At 44.4% G+C, this 21,733-nt stretch overlaps 2 long non-coding RNA genes across 2 annotated transcripts in view; one reads left to right on the forward strand and one right to left on the reverse strand.

Moving 5' to 3' along the window:
• Positions 1-16,542, forward strand: part of LOC134987262 (uncharacterized) — a 45,221-nt gene extending 28,679 nt beyond the window's left edge. The window contains exon 3 of the long non-coding RNA XR_010192964.1: positions 16,489-16,542. This is a non-coding gene — a long non-coding RNA (uncharacterized LOC134987262). The remainder of the gene's footprint in view (positions 1-16,488) is intronic.
• LOC134987251 (uncharacterized) overlaps positions 16,451-21,733 on the reverse strand; it is a 29,246-nt gene continuing 23,963 nt past the window's right edge. Inside the window, exon 3 of the long non-coding RNA XR_010192953.1 lies at positions 16,451-16,736. This is a non-coding gene — a long non-coding RNA (uncharacterized LOC134987251). The remainder of the gene's footprint in view (positions 16,737-21,733) is intronic.

The following is a 21,733-nucleotide window of genomic DNA, read 5'->3' on the forward strand; positions in this document are numbered from 1 at the left end:
GGCAGTGTTCTAACACCGGCTTCCAGCATCCAGGTTTACAGCGGTGTCCTGTCTCCTGTTACCATCGGTGCTCTGCCATCGATTTCCAGATATCATCGGTGCTCCGCCATCGACTTCCAGATACCATCGGTGCTCCGCCATTGATTTCCAGATACCATCAGTGTTCCGCCATCGACTTCCAATAACCATCGATCCCCAGCATCACCAGTGTCGCTCCTCTGTTCCTCTGCTACATTGGTGCACCCGCACTTCCTCACAGTTTATCACCTGGTCCGGTTCCACCCGGCATACCTGGCAGTTCACTGGTGCTCACCTGGAGCCAGTGATCCAGCAGTACTCCCAGCTTCCAGTATAACATCAGCCGGTCAGTTCCTATTTCTCATTCCATTACTCAGCGGATGAGTGCTGGTTAAGGACTTACCATCTCCTGGTCTCTTAGACTGTCTTACCATAGTACCGCACCCAGAGGCATCCTCACCACTGCTGCATTTCTAGGAACTGTGTACTGCTTCTATTCATTGATTATACTTGAATACTGCAACTGCCAATGTACCATCTGAACTGTGCTTAATAAAAACTCATAAACATTCCTTCTGCTGTCGTGGTCACGCCTTCGGGCATTGGTACTGCAAACTCATCTGCATGTCAAAGAATCCCATATTGCCTCCCATGTTCACGTACACCTCAGCCCCTACAACTGAGGATTCCCCTGGTCGGCACCAGCCCTCAGTTGTGAAAGATAGTTCCGGAAATCTGATACTCCTGTATATCTGCCTGCACTGCATTGTGCCCTGCTCACATTCTGGCTGTCTGGTTCTGCTGCTGCATAAGAGGGAAAGCTAATGATGTCAGAGTGCTCTGGCCATGGGGCCCCCTGACAGAGGGGGCCCGGAGTACAGTATGCCCTGCATGCATCCCCCCCTTAATCTGGCTATGGTTACTATAATGTTGTATCGAAGTAGAGAGCACGTCGTACTGCCGTTCTTTAGCCAGGATAACAATCTTGTGTATTGCAACAATATTCCCGAACTTCTCCAGATGATGGGCTTACCAGAATATCGAGCAGAAGACTGGAGGCTCTTCTTGGATAGAAGGATCTTAAAATGCATATTACTGCACAATGGGGATAAATTTGCGTCAATTCCTATCGGTCATTCAACAAAACTTAAAGAACAGTATGCAAATATCAAGTTAGTCTTAGAAAAGATTGCTTATTCTCAGTATACTGTAAGAGGTCCGTTTGTGTCAATTTAAAAATGGTAAACTTTCTTCTTGGGCAGCAAAGTGGATATACTAAGTATCCTTGTCACATATGCTTATGGGAAGTCATGCAAAACGTATGGCCTCCAAGAGAAGTTATAACTGTAGGAGAAACCAACATCATTCACGAGCCCTTAATCGACAGGAAAAAAATCATACTGCCGCCTCTCCATATTAAACTGGGTTTAATGAAACCATTTGTAAAAGCATCGGACAATTCAGGCGATGGTTTCACATACACTTGTCGGACATTTCCAGGCAGGAATTTTTGACTGCCCTCAGATACGGAAGCTGATGAAGGATCCAAATTTTACTAGTGATGAGCGGGTTCGGTTTCTCGGAAACCGAACCCCCCCGAACTTCAGCCTTTTTACACGGGTCCAAGGCAGACTCGGATCTTCCCGCCTTGCTCGGCTAACCCGAGCGCGCCCGAACGTCATCATCCCGCTGTCGGATTCTCGCGAGGCTCGTATTCTATCGCGAGACTCGGATTCTATATAAGGAGCCGCGCGTCGCCGCCATTTTCACACGTGCATTGAGATTGATAGGGAGAGGACGTGGCTGGCGTCCTCTCCGTTTAGATAGAGAGTGAGACACTTGATTTACTGGAGCATTAGGAGTACTCAGAGAGTGCAGAGTTTTGCTGATAGTTATACTAGTGACCACCAGTTTTATTTATTATTTAATATAATCCGTTCTCTGCCTGAAAAAAAACGATACACAGTCACATACCATATCTGTGCTCAGCCTCAGTGTGCTGCATGATAATATCATCTATGTATATCTGACTGTGCTGAGTAGTGCTCACACAGCTTAATTGTGGGGGAGACTGGGGAGCAGTTATAGCAGGAGTACATATTTAACAGTGCACACTTTTGCTGCCAGAGTGCCAGTGTGACTGACCAGCAGTGACCACCAGTATATTGTCTGCCTGAAAAAGTTAAACACTCGTGTGGTGTTTTTTTTTTTTATTCTATAAACGCATTCTGCTGACAGTGTCCAGCAGGTCCGTCATTCATTATATTTCTATCTTCTTCATACTAGTAGTTTAGGAGTCTGCAGTGCTGACAGTGTCCAGCAGGTCCGTCATTATATAATATATACCTGTCCTGCAGTAGTGATATATATATATTTTTTATATCATTATCATCCAGTCTATACTAGCAGACGCAGTACGGTAGTCCACGGCTGTAGCTACCTCTGTGTCGGCAGTCGCTCGTCCATAATTGTATACCTACCTGTGGTGTTTTTTTTTTTTTCTATCTTCTTCATACTAGTAGTTTAGGAGTCTGCAGTGCTGACAGTGTCCAGCAGGTCCGTCATTATATAATATATACCTGTCCTGCAGTAGTGATATATATATATTTTTTATATCATTATCATCCAGTCTATACTAGCAGACGCAGTACGGTAGTCCACGGCTGTAGCTACCTCTGTGTCGGCACTGGCAGTCGCTCGTCCATAATTGTATACCTACCTGTGGTGGGTTTTTTTTTTCTATCTTCTTCATACTAGTAGTTTAGGAGTCTGTAGTGCTGACAGTGTCCAGCAGGTCCGTCATTATACAATATATACCTGTCCTGCAGTAGTGATATATATATATTTTTTATATCATTATCATCCAGTCTATACTAGCAGACGCAGTACGGTAGTCCACGGCTGTAGCTACCTCTGTGTCGGCAGTCGCTCGTCCATAATTGTATACCTACCTGTGGTTGTTTTTTTTTTTTTTCTATCTTCTTCATACTAGTAGTTTAGGAGTCTGCAGTGCTGACAGTGTCCAGCAGGTCCGTCATTATACAATATATTATACCTGTCCTGCAGTAGTGATATATATATATTTTTTATATCATTATCATCCAGTCTATACTAGCAGACGCAGTACGGTAGTCCACGGCTGTAGCTACCTCTGTGTCGGCAGTCGCTCGTCCATAATTGTATACCTACCTGTGGTGGGTTTTTTTTTTTCTATCTTCTTCATACTAGCAGTTTAGGAGTCTGCAGTGCTGACAGTGTCCAGCAGGTCCGTCATTATACAATATATGCCTGTCCTGCAGTAGTGATATATATATATTTTTTATATCATTATCATCCAGTCTATACTAGCAGACGCAGTACGGTAGTCCACGGCTGTAGCTACCTCTGTGTCGGCACTGGCAGTCGCTCGTCCATAATTGTATACCTACCTGTGGTGTTTTTTTTTTTTTCTATCTTCTTCATACTAGTAGTTTAGGAGTCTGCAGTGCTGACAGTGTCCAGCAGGTCCGTCATTATACAATATATACCTGTCCTGCAGTAGTGATATATATATATTTTTTATATCATTATTATCCAGTCTATACTAGCAGACGCAGTACGGTAGTCCACGGCTGTAGCTACCTCTGTGTCGGCAGTCGCTCGTCATCCATAAGTATACTAGTATCCATCCATCTCCATTGTTTACCTGAGGTGCCTTTTAGTTGTGCCTATTAAAATATGGAGAACAAAAATGTTGAGGTTCCAAAAATAGGGAAAGATCAAGATCCACTTCCACCTCGTGCTGAAGCTGCTGCCACTAGTCATGGCCGAGACGATGAAATGCCATCAACGTCGTCTGCCAAGGCCGATGCCCAATGTCATAGTACAGAGCATGTAAAATCCAAAACACCAAATATCAGTAAAAAAAGGACTCAAAAATCTAAAATAAAATCGTCGGAGGAGAAGCGTAAACTTGCCAATATGCCATTTACCACACGGAGTGGCAAGGAACGGCTGAGGCCCTGGCCTATGTTCATGGCTAGTGGTTCAGCTTCACATGAGGATGGAAGCACTCAGCCTCTCGCTAGAAAAATGAAAAGACTTAAGCTGGCAAAAGCACAGCAAAGAACTGTGCGTTCTTCGAAATCACAAATCCACAAGGAGAGTCCAATTGTGTCGGTTGCGATGCCTGACCTTCCCAACACTGGACGTGAAGAGCATGCGCCTTCCACCATTTGCACGCCCCCTGCAAGTGATGGAAGGAGCACCCGCAGTCCAGTTCCTGATAGTCAGATTGAAGATGTCAGTGTTGAAGTACACCAGGATGAGGAGGATATGCGTGTTGCTGGCGCTGGGGAGGAAATTGACCAGGAGGATTCTGATGGTGAGGTGGTTTGTTTAAGTCAGGCACCCGGGGAGACACCTGTTGTCCGTGGGAGGAATATGGCCATTGACATGCCTGGTGAAAATACCAAAAAAAATCAGCTCTTCGGTGTGGAAGTATTTCAACAGAAATGCGGACAACATTTGTCAAGCCGTGTGTTGCCTTTGTCAAGCTGTAATAAGTAGGGGTAAGGACGTTAACCACCTCGGAACATCCTCCCTTATATGTCACCTGCAGCGCATTCATCATAAGTCAGTGACAAGTTCAAAAACTTTGGGCGACAGCGGAAGCAGTCCACTGACCAGTAAATCCCTTCCTCTTGTAACCAAGCTCACGCAAACCACCCCACCAACTCCCTCAGTGTCAATTTCCTCCTTCCCCAGGAATGCTGTTGTTGCTGCTGCTGGGAGTCGATGGTCATCCCAGAGGGGAAGTCGTAAGACCACTTATACTACTTCCACCAAGCAATTGACTGTCCAACAGTCCTTTGCGAGGAAGATGAAATATCACAGCAGTCATCCTGCTGCAAAGCGGATAACTGAGGCCTTGGCATCCTGGGCAGTGAGAAACGTGGTTCCGGTATCCATCATTACTGCAGAGCCAACTAGAGACTTGTTGGAGGTACTGTGTCCCCGGTACCAAATACCATCTAGGTTCCATTTCTCTAGGCAGGCGATACCGAAAATGTACACAGACCTCAGAAAAAGACTCACCAGTGTCCTAAAAAATGCAGTTGTACCCAATGTCCACTTAACCACGGACATGTGGACAAGTGGAGCAGGGCAGACTCAGGACTATATGACTGTGACAGCCCACTGGGTAGATGTATTGACTCCCGCCGCAAGAACAGCAGCGGCGGCACCAGTAGCAGCATCTCGCAAACGCCAACTCTTTCCTAGGCATGCTACGCTTTGTATCACCGCTTTCCAGAATACGCACACAGCTGAAAACCTCTTACGGCAACTGAGGAAGATCATCGCAGAATGGCTTACCCCAATTGGACTCTCCTGTGGATTTGTGGCATCGGACAACGCCAGCGATATTGTGTGTGCATTAAATCTGGGCAAATTCCAGCACGTCCCATGTTTTGCACATACCTTGAATTTGGTGGTGCAGAATTATTTAAAAAACGACAGGGGCGTGCAAGAGATGCTGTCGGTGGCCAGTAGAATTGCGGCACACTTTCGGCGTACAGGCACCACGTACAGAAGACTGGAGCACCACCAAAAACGCCTGAACCTGCCCTGCCATCATCTGAAGCAAGAAGTGGTAACGAGGTGGAATGCAACCCTCTATATGCTTCAGAGGTTGGAGGAGCAGCAAAAGGCCATTCAAGCCTATACAACTGAGCACGATATAGGAGGTGGAATGCACCTGTCTCAAGCGCAGTGGAGAATGATTTCAACGTTGTGCAAGGTTCTGCAACCTTTTGAACTTGCCACATGTGAAGTCAGTTCAGACACTGCCAGCCTGAGTCAGGTCATTCCCCTCATCAGGCTTTTGCAGAAGAAGCTGGAGACATTGAAGGAGGAGCTAACACAGAGCGATTCCGTTAGGCATGTGGGACTTGTAAATGGAGCCCTTAATTCGCTTAACAAGGATTCACGGGTGGTCAATCTGTTGAAATCAGAGCACTACATTTTGGCCACCGTGCTCGATCCTAGATTTAAAACCTACCTTGGATCTCTCTTTCCGGCAGACACAAGTCTGCTGGGGTTCAAAGAACTGCTGGTGAGAAAATTGTCAAGTCAAGCGGAACGCGACCTGTCAACATCTCCTCCTTCACATTCTCCCGCAACTGGGGGTGCGAGGAAAAGGCTCAGAATTCCGAGCCCATCCGCTGGCGGTGATGCAGGGCAGTCTGGAGCGACTGCTGATGCTGACATCTGGTCCGGACTGAAGGACCTGACAACGATTACGGACATGTCGTCTACTGTCACTGCATATGATTCTCTCCCCATTGAAAGAATGGTGGAGGATTATATGAGTGACCGCATCCAAGTAGGCACGTCAGACAGTCCGTACTTATACTGGCAGGAAAAAGAGGCAATTTGGAGGCCCTTGCACAAACTGGCTTTATTCTACCTAAGTTGCCCTCCCACAAGTGTGTACTCCGAAAGAGTGTTTAGTGCCGCCGCTCACCTTGTCAGCAATCGGCGTACGAGGTTACATCCAGAAAATGTGGAGAAGATGATGTTCATTAAAATGAATTATAATCAATTCCTCCGTGGAGACATTCACCAGCAGCAATTGCCTCCACAAAGTACACAGGGAGCTGAGATGGTGGATTCCAGTGGGGACGAATTGATAATCTGTGTGGAGGGGGATGTACACGGTGATATATCGGAGGATGATGATGAGGTGGACATCTTGCCTCTGTAGAGCCAGTTTGTGCAAGGAGAGATTAATTGCTTCTTTTTTGGTGGGGGTCCAAACCAACCCGACATTTCAGTCACAGTCGTGTGGCAGACCCTGTCACTGAAATGATGGGTTGGTTAAAGTGTGCATGTCCTGTTTATACAACATAAGGGTGGGTGGGAGGGCCCAAGGACAATTCCATCTTGCACCTCTTTTTTCTTTCATTTTTCTTTGCGTCATGTGCTGTTTGGGGAGTAGTTTTTGGAAGGGCCATCCTGCGTGACACTGCAGTGCCACTCCTAGATGGGCCAGGTGTTTGTGTCGGCCACTTGGGTCGCTTATCTTAGTCACACAGCTACCTCATTGCGCCTCTTTTTTTCTTTGCGTCATGTGGTTTGGGGGGTGTTTTTTGGAAGGGCCATCCTGCGTGACACTGCAGTGCCACTCCTAGATGGGCCAGGTGTTTGTGTCGGCCACTTAGGTCGCTGAGCTTAGTCATCCAGCGACCTCGGTGCAAATTTTAGGACTAAAAATAATATTGTGAGGTGTGAGGTGTTCAGAATAGACTGAAAATGAGTGGAAATTATGGTTATTGAGGTTAATAATACTTTGGGATCAAAATGACCCCCAAATTCTATGATTTAAGCTGTTTTTTAGGGTTTTTTGAAAAAAACACCCGAATCCAAAACACACCCGAATCCGACAAAAAAAAATCGGTGAGGTTTTGCCAAAACGCGTCCGAACCCAAAACACGGCCGCGGAACCGAACCCAAAACCAAAACACAAAACCCGAAAAATTTCCGGTGCTCATCACTAAATTTTACCACATCTTTTAATGAAATCGAATCTGAAGCATGGCTGAGTTATGTGTCTGTCATTCAAAAAATTTTAGGCAATCACAAGGCAGACAACTATCAAGAATTACTGTAGTCCACAACATGCTAAAAAGATTCAACAAAGTAGGTGCCAACATGAGTATTAAAGTAAATTTTTTGTACAGCCATGTAGATCACTTTCCGTCCAATCTAGGAGATTTACGTGAAGAACAGCGTGAACGAATCCACCAGGATATTCAGGTAATGGAAGAAAGCTATCAAGGAAGGTGGGATCGTCACATGTTGGCCGATTCCTGTTTGAGTCTGCAGAGGGACTGCCTGCAACAAGAATACAAAAGAAAATCCTACAAAAAATGGTTCTCATAGCTTCCTAACACTTATGTATGTATTTATCCTGTGTCTTTGTATAACATTTTACGAATCAAATTTAATTAGAATAACAAAAAAAATATTTTCTACTATTTTTAACATTGTTTAATTACATTTTTCATAAATATTAAAGACATATGCATATCTCAAAAACTAGATCCAATTGAAAAATAAGACATATTCATGATCAGGAGCACAAAATTCATCTAAATCGACTCTTAAATCCCTGGCAACAGATTGACTGTTCCCCAGTGTTATCAGTGGCAGAACAAAACTGCTTGCGATGCATAGCTCTAAATTGTGTGTTTGTTTGCAAAAATGTGCATTTAGGGTGGGAAGTATGAATCACAATGTGGCCTGAGCTGAGCACATATCTTTTTACATATACACATAGTGAGTGGATTTATGCATCTTTCAGACTCGGACAGATCATTGCCATACTGTATCTAACTACGCGTAAAACTGATCTGTTCTGTCTTCAGAGCATGGCATGGGAGTGTCATGGGTAACTAGATCCGTATAAACGGTGAGGGACAATCTGCACTCACTTCTATAAAAGCTCTCGTTCTACTGTACATTTCTGGAAACGTTAGCAACTTATACCTAACTCCTGACAAATACACAACATTCGCCCCTCTAATCTTTTTAGCGTTACAATGCTAACCATACTCATGGCATGTTGGGATGTTGATTGACATATGAGCCATCCAAAGTCTTACTTCAATATGTCTTAAGTCTCTCATTTACCCAGGCGTTTCCTAGTGATGAGCGGGTTCGGATCCTCGGAATCCGACCCGCCCGAACTTCACCTTTTTTTTACACGGGTCCGAGCGACTCGGATCCTCCCGCCTTGCTCGGTTAACCCGAGCGCACCCGAACGTCATCATCCCGCTGTCGGATTCTCGCGAGACTCGGATTCTATATAAGGAGCCGCGCGTCGCCGCCATTTTCACACGTGCATTGAGATTGATAGGGAGAGGACGTGGCTGGCGTCCTCTCCGTTATAGTAGAACACAGAGTGACTTAGTTAGTTATAATTGTGGGGAGGATTGGGGACGGGGAGCAGCTGTTAGGGAGTACAGTGCAGGGTTTTGATTATACCACCAGTGAGTTTAATCCTTTGTTTCTCTGCCTGAAAAAAAACGCTCCTACCACCATATCTGTGCTCACTCAGTGTGCTGCACTGCTGCATGATATATCTGTGCTGAGTGCACTGCTCTGCTCACACTGCCTAATTGTGGGGACTGGGGAGCAGTTATAGCAAGAGTACAGTGCACAGTTTTGCTGACAGTGACCACCAGTCCAGTATACGTTTGTCTGCCTGAAAAACACTCCTGTGTTTTTTTTTTCTTCTTCATACTAGTTTAGCAGTCTGCTGACAGTGTCCACCAGGTCCGTTATACAGTATATTATATATATAAGCAGCAGTACGGTAGGCCACGGCTGTACCTACCTCTGTGTCGTCAGTGCACTCGTCGTCCATAAGTAATATAATACTATACTATCCATCCATCTACATTGTATACCTGTGGTGTTTTTTTTTTCTTCATACTAGTTTAGCAGTCTGCTGACAGTGTCCACCAGGTCCGTTATACAGTATATTTTATATATATAAGCAGCAGTATGGTAGGCCACGGCTGTACCTACCTCTGTGTCGTCAGTGCACTCGTCGTCCATAAGTAATATAATACTATACTATCCATCCATCTACATTGTATACCTGTGGTGTTTTTTTTTTCTTCATACTAGTTTAGCAGTCTGCTGACAGTGTCCACCAGGTCCGTTATACAGTATATTATATATATAAGCAGCAGTACGGTAGGCCACGGCTGTACCTACCTCTGTGTCGTCAGTGCACTCGTCGTCCATAAGTAATATAATACTATACTATCCATCCATCTACATTGTATACCTGTGGTGTTTTTTTTTTCTTCATACTAGTTTAGCAGTCTGCTGACAGTGTCCACCAGGTCCGTTATACAGTATATTATATATATAAGCAGCAGTACGGTAGGCCACGGCTGTACCTACCTCTGTGTCGTCAGTGCACTCGTCGTCCATAAGTAATATAATACTATACTATCCATCCATCTACATTGTATACCTGTGTTGTTATTTTTTTCTTCATCCTAGTTTAGCAGTCTGCTGACAGTGTCCACCAGGTCCGTTATACAGTATATTATATATATAAGCAGCAGTACGGTAGGCCACGGCTGTACCTACCTCTGTGTCGTCACTCGTCATCCATAAGTAATATAATACTATACTATCCATCCATCTACATTGTATACCTGTGTTGTTATTTTTTTCTTCATCCTAGTTTAGCAGTCTGCTGACAGTGTCCACCAGGTCCGTTATACAGTATATTATATATATAAGCAGCAGTACGGTAGGCCACGGCTGTACCTACCTCTGTGTCGTCACTCGTCGTCCATAAGTAATATAATACTATACTATCCATCCATCTACATTGTATACCTGTGGTGTTTTTTTTTCTTCATCCTAGTTTAGCAGTCTGCTGACAGTGTCCACCAGGTCCGTTATACAGTATATTATATATATAAGCAGCAGTACGGTAGGCCACGGCTGTACCTACCTCTGTGTCGTCACTCGTCGTCCATAAGTAATATTGTATACCTGTGGTGGCTTTTAGTTGTGCGCAAAATATGGAGAGCAAAAATGTGGAGGTTAAAAAAATAGGGAAAGATCAAGATCCACTTCCACCTCGTGCTGAAGCTGCTGCCACTAGTCATGGCCGAGACAATGAAATGCCATCAACGTCGTCTGCCAAGGCCGATGCCCAATGTCATAGTACAGAGCATGTAAAATCCAAAACACAAAAGATCAGTAAAAAAATGACCCAAAAATCAAAATTAAAAGCGTCTGAGGAGAAGCGTAAACTTGCCAATATGCCATTTACGACACGGAGTGGCAAGGAATGGCTGAGGCCCTGGCCTATGTTCATGGCTAGTGGTTCAGCTTCACATGAGGATGGAAGCACTCATCCTCTCGCTAGAAAAAATAAAAGACTTGCGGCAAAAGCACAGCAAAGAACTGTGCGTTCTTCGAAATCACAAATCCCAAAGGAGAGTCCAATTGTGTCGGTTGCGATGCCTGACCTTCCCAACAACTGCAGTTGTACCCAATGTCCACTTAACCACGGACATGTGGACAAGTGGAGCAGGGCAGACTCAGGACTACATGACTGTGACAGCCCACTGGGTAGATGTATTGCCTCCCGCTGCAAGAACAGCAGCGGCGGCACCGGTAGCAGCATCTCGCAAACGCCAACTCGTTCCTAGGCAGGCTACGCTTTGTATCACCGCTTTCCAGAATAGGCACACAGCTGAAAACCTCTTACGGCAACTGAGGAAGATCATCGCAGAATGGCTTACCCCAATTGGACTCTCCTGGGGATTTGTGACATCGGACAACGCCAGCAATATTGTGAGTGCATTACATCTGGGCAAATTCCAGCACGTCCCATGTTTTGCACATACCTTGAATTTGGTGGTGCAGAATTATTTAAAAAACGACAGGGGCGTGCAAGAGATGCTGTCGGTGGCCAGAAGAATTGCGGGCCACTTTCGGCGTACAGGCACCGCGTACAGAAGACTGGAGCACCACCAAAAACACCTGAACCTGCCCTGCCATCATCTGAAGCAAGAGGTGGTAACGAGGTAGAATTCAACCCTCTATATGCTTCAGAGGATGGAGGAGCAGCAAAAGGCCATTCAAGCCTATACATCTGGCCATGATATAGGCAAAGGAGGTGGAATGCACCTGTCTCAAGCGCAGTGGAGAATGATTTCAACGTTGTGCAAGGTTCTGCAACCTTTTGAACTTGCCACACGTGAAGTCAGTTCAGACACTGCCAGCCTGAGTCAGGTCATTCCCCATATAAGGCTTTTGCAGAAGAAGCTGGAGGCATTTAAGGAGGAGCTAAAACAGAGCCATTCCGCTAGGCATGTGGGACTTGTGGATGGAGCCCTTCATTCGCTTAACCAGGATTCACGTGTGGTCAATCTGTTGAAATCAGAGCACTACATTTTGGCCACCGTGCTCGATCCTAGATTTAAAACCTACCTTGGATCTCTCTTTACGGCAGACACAAGTCTGCAGAGGTTCAAAGACCTGCTGGTGACAAAATTGTCAAGTCAAGCGGAACGCGACCCGTCAACATCTCCTCCTTCACATTCTCCCGCAACTGGGGGTGCGAGGAAAAGGCTACGAATTCCGAGTCCACCCGCTGGCGGTGATGCAGGGCAGTCTGGAGCGACTGCTGATGCTGACATCTGGTCCGGACTGAAGGACCTGCCAACGATTACTGACAAGTCGTCTACTGTCACTGCATATGATTCTCTCACCATTGAAAGAATGGTGGAGGATTATATGAATGACCGCATCCAAGTAGGCACGTCAGACAGTCCGTACGTATACTGGCAGGAAAAAGAGGCAATTTGGAGGCCCTTGCACAAACTGGCTTTATTCTACCTAAGTTGCCCTCCCTCCAGTGTGTACTCCGAAAGAGTGTTTAGTGCCGCCGCTCACCTTGTCAGCAATCGGCGTACGAGGTTACTTCCAGAAAATGTGGAGAAGATGATGTTCATTAAAATTAATTATAATCAATTCCTCCATGGAGACATTCACCAGCAGCAATTGCCTCCAGAAAGTACACGGGGACCTGAGATGGTGGATTCCAGTGGGGACGAATTAATAATCTGTGAGGAGGGGGATGTACACAGTGAAAGGGGTGATGAATCGGACGATGATGATGAGGTGGACATCTTGCCTCCGTAGAGCCAGTTTGTGCAAGGAGAGATTGATTGCTTCTTTTTTGGTGGGGGCCCAAACCAACCAGTCATTTCAGTCACAGTCGTGTGGCAGACCCTGTCGCTGAAATGATGGGTTCGTTAAAGTGTGCATGTCCTGTTTTTACAACATAAGGGTGGGTGGGAGGGCCCAAGGACAATTCCATCTTGTACCTCTTTTTTCTTTCATTTTTCTTTGCGTCATGTGCTGTTTGTGGACTATTTTTTTGAAGGGCCATCCTGCGTGACACTGCAGTGCCACTCCTAGATGGGCCAGGTGTTTGTGTCGGCCACTAGGGTCGCTTAGCTTAGTCACACAGCTACCTCATTGTGCCTCTTTTTTTCTTTGCATCATGTGCTGTTTGGGGAGTATTTTTTTGAAGGGCCATCCTGCGTGACACTGCAGTGCCACTCCTAGATGGGCCAGGTGTTTGTGTCGGCCACTAGGGTCGCTTAGCTTAGCCATCCAGCGACCTCGGTGCAAATTTTAGGACTAAAAATAATATTGTGAGGTGTGAGGTGTTCAGAATAGACTAAAAATTAGTGGAAATTATGGTTATTGAGGTTAATAATACTATGGGATCAAAATGACCCCCAAATTCTATGATTTAAGCTGTTTTTTAGGGTTTTTTGAAAAAAACACCAGAATCCAAAACACACCCGAATCCGACAAAAAAAATTCGGTGAGGTTTTGCCAAAACGCGTCCGAAACCAAAACACGGCCACGGAACCGAACCCAAAACCAAAACACAAAACCCGAAAAATTTCAGGTGCACATCACTAGCGTTTCCATGTTTTGACCTTTACCCATAATACCAATAGACCAAAAGTGTAAAATTGTTGATTTATGATTTTTTTCCAATGAAGAATTCGGTAAAAGTGAATGATTGTTTTGATTTTTAAAGTATATTTCATACGGTTTTCTAGCATTAAACATTAATGCGGTTATGCCATATTGACTAATATTTACTACCGTATATGGGCCCTCATTCCGAGATGATCGTAGCTGTGCTAAATTTAGCACAGCTACGATCATTCACACTGACATGTGGGGGGACGCCCAGCATGGGGCTAGTCCGCCCCGCATGTCACGCCCCGCCCGCCCCCACCCCGCAGAAGTGCAAAGGCATCGCACAGCGGCGATGCTTTTGCACTTCAAGAGTAGCTCCCGACCAGCGCAGTTTTAGCGTTCTGGCCGGGAGCTACTCATCGTACTTGGCCCACAGCGGCTGCGTATGACGTCACGCAGCCGCTGCGGGCCGCTACCCACGCGGTCCGGCCACGCCTGCATTCGCCGGACTGCACCCACGAAACGATGGCCAAACGCCACCGTTCCACCCCCTCCCACCCAGCGACTGCCTCTGCCTGAAATCAGGCAGAGGCGATCGCAGCCCAGCTGCGGCCTTCGGCCGTCTGGCATGCGCCGGCGCACTACAGCGCCAGCGCATGCGCAGTGGGTGCCCGTTCGCTCGGCTGCAATAAAAAGCACCGAGCGAACGGGTCAGAATGACCCCCATGGTTTGTGGTGATATTTGTTGTCTGAAATCCCTTCGAAAAAGGAAATATTGGGCCTGATTCCAATTTGTACTTAAGCCCACTGAGGCATGAAGGGCCCCCCGGGGAAGTGCAGTGGCAGGGATCAATGTGTAGGTGTGTGGCCAGCCAACATAGAGGCTTGGCTAGCCATTACAGAGTGCATGGTCTGGGCCCATTGATATATATATATATCTAGATATACAGTATATATATATATATATATATATATAGCAGTTGAAGAAAGAGGCGGCACTCGGAGACTGTACAATCAATGTGTATTAAAAAAAAGGTGCAATCAACGTTTCGGGGACCAGTTCCCCTTCTTCAGGATCACACATATATTAAATATTGCTAGTGCATGCATGATAATGTACCAGATTAATAACAATAATGCCCTGTAGAAAATGCACCGTAGTCCTGTGCAGTATTAATTAACATGTATAATGTATAATTCAAGTGCACAGTCTGGAACCTGTTCCCTAGAGGAGTGTATGGGCCATCAGGCAGTGGGGACCACCAGGAGTTTCCCCTGCGCCCCTGTAGGCCACTCCGACCCTGACTAAACCCAATGGTTTGCGTAAAATCCGATGGTGGTGAGCTAAATATGTGCTGAACTAGTCTTGCATGGTGGCTTGCAGTTCCGCTGTGCTGCAGCATTTTTGACATGGGCGGTGTTTCAGGGGCTGCAACTGGCACCGTTCTAGAAAACAGGGGCACAAGGTCCCTCTATTGTTATCGTGCAAAGCCAAGGAGCTGTGTCGTCTTACGCAGATTTCATGGACCTAGCTGACCAGATCCCATGGTCAGCTTCAGCTTATGCATCCTAGTAGGAGGCTGGGGCCATCACGACGATCATAATGGTGATCTGGTGCTGCGTCTTCAGACACAGCACTTGGAGCACCGATGCTAGCAGGGGCGTCTTTTTCCTACAGACGCCTCCAGCTGCATTAGCATATTAGTTGTACGGTATTGTACAGCTGCTTCCCTGCGGCTGTGCATATTGTACATATGAGAATCAGACCCCTTCTCTTTAGAAACAGAGAATAAAGCCAAATTAAGCTACCATTCTGAAATACTCAGACAGGATGAGTAAATGTTCTCTCATCCTGGTAATTTAATCATTTTATTTTGCTCACTGTATCCGAGAGAGTGACATTTACATATGACCTTAACGTGGGAGTCACCATTTTGCTTTCCCTGAAACTGTGGTCAGTCTTCTCTTCCATAGTCCTGGCCACAACTCAAGTGTGATCAATCTTCTAAGAGCTTTACGAGATTGGCCACATACTCGCGTTACTAGACTGACCACATACTAGCTTTACTGGATTGGCCACGTACTAGCTTTACTGGATTGGCCACATACTAGCTTTACCGGATTGGCCACGTACTAGCTTTACTGGATTGGCCAGGTAAATTTGGACACATGAATTACACATGGTGAATACAGTAGTTGCAGTGCCTGTACAGTTGTGCGCCACCGTGCGGCATGGTAGACACTAAAAGCTTATAGATTACTTGTGAAATAATTGCTGTGCCCTCATGATGTCTGATCTACAGTATAAACTCTATGACTGCTTGGTTTATACACTGAATTCATTTAGTAGATTATAGTGTGGTAGCTCTTACTATGAATTATCGCTGCCTACTACAACTAGGCCACTGGAGATGGATAACCAGGAAGACATGCGTTTGTACTGAATAACATACCGCTTTACCAACATGCTCAAAGTTGTAATATCCGCACAGTTAAAATGCTCTAAGTAGCATTAGAACCGTACTGGGATGCTGGCGCCAGTTCTGCCGCATCAACATAGTTATAATCAATGTAGTAGCTATTGTAAAACGTATTTATCCTAACAGATAGGCAGTGTGTGTGAGACAGTTTGAGTGAGAACAGGAGTAATCACTGCATGCTTGAATAGATGGAAAGCTGTCAGTAGAAAGAGATATTACAGGTAAAGCACAGGAGATAGGAGATGACTGATTTATGAAGGTATGGGATCAAGAAGAGAGGTGATAGACTAGGAAGATGAGAAAGTGTAGATGCTTCATCTTTCTTGAAGAAGGCATCAAAGATTTCAGGGAAGAATCTGGCATGTTGCTGACTCAGGAAGTATATTCCATTGTATGTCGGATCTTATCACTCTTGTCCATGAATAATAATAAGTTTATTTATATAGCGCTCTTTTTCCAACAGGACTCAAGGCGCTTTACAGACATCAAAAACAATGCACACAATACAGAAAATGTAAGTAATAAAGCAATTGACAAGCCACACAGACATAAAAAGAAAACCTTGAGGACACAGTAAGCATAATGCAGGATTTGTGTAGACATTTTGGGTAACATCTTCCACGGGTTGTGTATTCTACCCTCACAGGTACCAGGTGAAGAAGCCATCTTGGGCGCGCTGCATAGGATTACCCTGCGTGGAATGGTCTACCCCTAGAAGAGATGACACAAAATGGGGAGATTTCAGCGTCTTAATGCTCAGAGTAGGGTCCCAACGAAATAGTCAGGTCCGTGTATTTTTCATACCATCCACAAGCATACCAGATGAGGCAGCCATGTTGGGCGCACTACGAAGGGTACACTGTGGGAGGTGTGCCATACAGGGGCCTAATACATACATGGGAAAACTGACACTTGTGTAGTAGTAGAAGTAGTAGTAGTAGTAGTAGTAGTGGTAGTAGTATGATATACCCTGTTTGGGAAGATCCACATGAAGCCATGAGGGTACCATCTGGGGTGCACTACGTAGGTCACACTGACAGGGTGTGCAAACAGTGGAGGTACACATTACAGGAATAGCACACAGTGGGGTGGAAGAGATAAAAAAAAAACACATGGTAAAAAAACATTTGCAGGTAAACAATGGAAGGGGGAAAATTAGGATGACATTATTTTGATAAAACTATAAATGTCCTGGTCTCACGGGAGCAGAACAGGTGGGTATGAGAATGGGGGAGCACACTTAATTCTAATGGAAATGTCGCTGCTGAGCCTTTTCCTGATGCTCTCCCCCCAGAGCTCCTTGCTTATGTTGAGGGATAGACCTGGGGCAGACCTGATGTTTGCAGCTGGAGGGGTGGTAAAATCAGGTCTGTCCCCAGGTATGAAGTACAGTAGGAAGCTAGATCTCGGGCCCTGATAGTAGTTGGTGGGATTGGTGTGGGAGAAGTGAGAGGACATTTACTTGGGAGTGTCCAGAACCTTTCTTTTTCTCATTGAGTAATTTTTATTAATTTTACACATAAATATACAAACATACAACAATACATATAACAATCAATTAAAACATTTCATTTTTTCCAGGCCAATGCATATTTAGATCCTTAATCAATTAAACAACACATATCAGTCTTTAGGGACATGTACAAACAAAGATATAATCATGTCAACTAATACCCTAGTCAGTATGTGAGAAATCTGCATTGGGTATAATGTGCTCTGCATCAATATACAAACTTACAATATTTTATCAAATTTCTATCCTACTTCCCACTGTTAAATCAATTTATTAGTGACCTATATTTTCTGTGCACTTACCATGTGCAAATAGTCCGACACTTACACATGCCGATTTGATAATTATTACTAAATAGAATAAATGTAATCACACTTTATATTATGATTCACTATCCAATACAGGTTGAGTATCCCTTATCCAAAATGCTTGGGACCAGAGGTATTTTGGATATGGGATTTTTCCGTATTTTGGAATAATTGCATACCATAATGAGATATCATGGTGATGGGACCTAAATCTAAGCACAGAATGCATTTATGTTTTATATGCACCTTATACACACAGCCTGAAGGTCATTTTAGACAATATTTTTTATAACTTTGTACATTAAACAAAGTGTGTGTACATTCACACAATTAATTTATGTTTCAGATACACCTTATACACACAGCCTAAGGTCATTTAATACAATATTTTTAATAACTTTGTGTATTAAACAAAGTTTGTGTACATTGAGCCATCAAAAAACAAAGGTTTCAATATCTCACTCTCACTCAAAAAAGTCCGTATTTCGGAATATTCCGTATTTCGGAATATTTGGATATGGGATACTCAACCTGTACTATCTTATATGTCACTTACAATGTATACCTTATAATCACAACACACTATTCCTGTGATCCGACCCATACCTTTTTAATGTTATTTGAGGCTAATTACAAAATTAGCCATTATCTCAAACCATCCAGTACATGATTACCCATACCTTCTATCTACCCAATGCAGACAACCACTGCAGTAGCCTGCATATTAATTCTAATTTACGCGACATGCACGTGCCTAAGTATCCCAAACAAGAAGAAAGCTTGTTATAAATTTTAACTCACCCCGTTCCCACCTGGCTAACTAGAGGGGGCCAGCTTCTTATAATAGCTAGAATGTAACCACCTAGACCAGATGTTTAAAAATGTATTCTCTGCCTTACGAGAGACATAAACAAATTTTTCATGTGATACAGTCGAGTTAATAAGTGAGATCCGGCTACATAGTTCAGGACCCTCAGGGGCCATCCATAGCAAGTGAACAAAGAATGATAGCGTATTTTTTATCATCCATTCCGTAATGTTCTAGAATACCTAAGGAGCAGAACCTAGGGGTGATTACATTCTTGGAAATACCCGTATTTATTAACACCTGGGCTACTTTACTCCAAAAAGCACTCACCGACGGACATTCCCACAACAAATGCTAAAATGCTCCTAAGGCACTATCACACTTAAGGGGTCATTCCGAGTTGATCACATGTAGCAACTTTTTGCTGCTCGTGTGATCAACTAGACGCCGCCTATGGGGGAGTGTATTTTAGCATAGCAAGGCTGCGGTCTCTTGTGCAGCCCTGCTATGCTAAAAAAAAGTTTGGTGTAAAAGAAGACTAGCCCTGCAGTTACTTACCCTGTGCAATGAATCCAGCGATTAAGGTCCCAGAATTGACGTCAGACATCCGCCCTCCAAACGCCTCGACACGCCTGCGTTCGGATCTCCACGCCCGTAAAACGGTGAGTAGACGCCCCGATCCGCCTCCCGCCTGTCAATCTTCTTGCGGTTCACGCTGCGACTGCTTTCTTCGTTCCTGGCATCGTTGCCCAGCGACTGCCGTCGCTGAGCAACGACGCGCCTGCACATTGCGTCCACCGCGCATGCGCAGAACCGACCCGTTCGCATCTCTGCGATGAACCGCAGCGTGCAAACGGGTCGGAATGACCCCCTTAGGACATACATCTGAGTTTCTACCTGCAAACAGTATTAATCTGACAGGAGTAAGATACTGTATGTCCTATGTAATATAAACAGTTTTATCTGTTGAAATCTGATTGAATTTGAGGCTACTTGAGAAGAGGCCTGCGCCATGTTCAACACCTCATCACTCATTGGGCCAATATCTCTTTGCCACTTATCCTTAGGCTTGGGTAATTCATCTTTACATTATTTTTTAATGATGTCGTATATATTCGGGAAATGACCTTAACATGACCTAGATCCCTCAATAATGTTTTAACCGGTGAGTCCTCAATATTTGGGTAAGATTCATGAAATTTGGCACATAATGCGTGCCTCAACTGCAAATATCTGTAAATAAATGAGGCTGGTATATCAAATTCTTCATGCAGTTGGGAGAAAGATTTTAAAGTCTGAAAACAGTATATCTGTCCAATTGTACATATGCCTCTGGAACCCCAGAAATTATCTGCTAACAGGAATCTAAACTCACTTATATCTTTTGAATTTATAAGAGGAGTATCTGGATCTATCTCCCCAAATTCCATCACACTATTAGCCTGAACCCAAATCTTAACCTCATGAATAATAATAGCTGGAGCTATACGAGGAAGATTCCTAGACAATAATACTTGCATTGAAGTGTGCCCCACATCGACCTGATCTATCAAAACACTTGTATCAATCGATTTACCCGCTCATCTCCCATCCAATTCTTTATATGTTCCAACTGGGCCGCCATATAGTACAATTTAAAATTTGGAAGTGCCATCCCCCCTTTTTTCCTTGACCTAACTAACGTATCGATCTGAATTCTTTTTCAAAACTAATGATGCTATCAAACTATTAAGTTTCCGAAAGATAGAATCAGTTAAATACTGTATACTGGAGACTGTTGAAATTTGTATAGACATTTGGGTAAAACTACAATCTTAACCAAATTCACACGCCCCATTACTGTCAGGGGTAGTTTATTCCAAGATTTTATCCTGCCCTTCAAATATTAAAATAATGGCTGTATATTAAGGGAAATTAACTCTTGCGATGATTCTGCTATCCATATACCAAGATATTTGAAGCGGTCAACACATTTGAGAGGCAAATCTATTTGGGGCACCATAGAATGTTTACCTGACAGAGAGAGAATAGAAGACTTTCCCCAATTTACATCAAAACCCGAATGCCTTCCGAAAGTATTAATTATTTCTAGAATTACGGGCATGGACATAACATAATTGGACAAAAATATTAATAAATTGTCCGCATATAATGCCACTATGTCCCGCCTATCCCCAGCTCTTAACCCCACTGTCTCCCAATGGGATCTTAAAATGCAAGCCAATGGCTCAATTGCTAATGCAAACAATATTGGGGATAGCGGGCACCCCTGTTTAGTATTATTATTATTATTATTATTACATTTTATTTATAGGGCGCCACAAGTGTTTCGCAGCGCCGTACAAAGGACAGTACAGGGAGACAAAACTTAGCATAACAGTAAATAAATAACAAAAATGGAGTGCAGGTAACAAAGAGCAACACAATTCTCAAAACATAATACAGCTTAGATGTAAGTAGCGAAGGAGTAATCATTGTACTACTTGGGGCTGGCGGCCATAGATAGAGATGAGCCTTTACCAGCAGGAGAGAAAGCAGGTAAAGATGGTCGCTGAGTGAAATGTGTCAAGAAGAGGGTTTAGACAAGAGGAAAGAGGGCCCTGCTGTGATGAGCTAACAATCTAGTGGGGAGGGGCAACAGACAGATGACATGAGGTGCAAGCAGGTAGAAGCCTGATGGTGGTATGCGAGCAAAGCAGAGATGTCCAAGGCATGGGGCAGGGTGATGGAGGAGCAGCCTAAGGACTAGGTTATGCATTGGAGGGGTACGCTTTGATAAATAGGTGGGTTTACCTCTTAACATAGGGAAGGAGTGCGATACATATCCATTGATAGAAACTCGTGCCCTTGGATCCATATATAACAACTGTACCCATTTGATAAAAAGCAACCCAACTCCAAAAGCCCTCATACAGTAACTTCCCATAAATAGGGCCACTCTACAGCATCAAATGCCTTAACCGCATTGAGCGAAACAATCGCTGGATAAGGCTCATCTCCCTGAGAGATCTGTAAGTGTATGAACAATCTACGAAGATTCACGGAGGTGGATTTCCCAGGCACAAATCCTGACTGGTCA

Source organism: Pseudophryne corroboree, chromosome 2 (genome assembly GCF_028390025.1).
Source record: "Pseudophryne corroboree isolate aPseCor3 chromosome 2, aPseCor3.hap2, whole genome shotgun sequence".
Taxonomy (NCBI): domain Eukaryota; kingdom Metazoa; phylum Chordata; class Amphibia; order Anura; family Myobatrachidae; genus Pseudophryne; species Pseudophryne corroboree.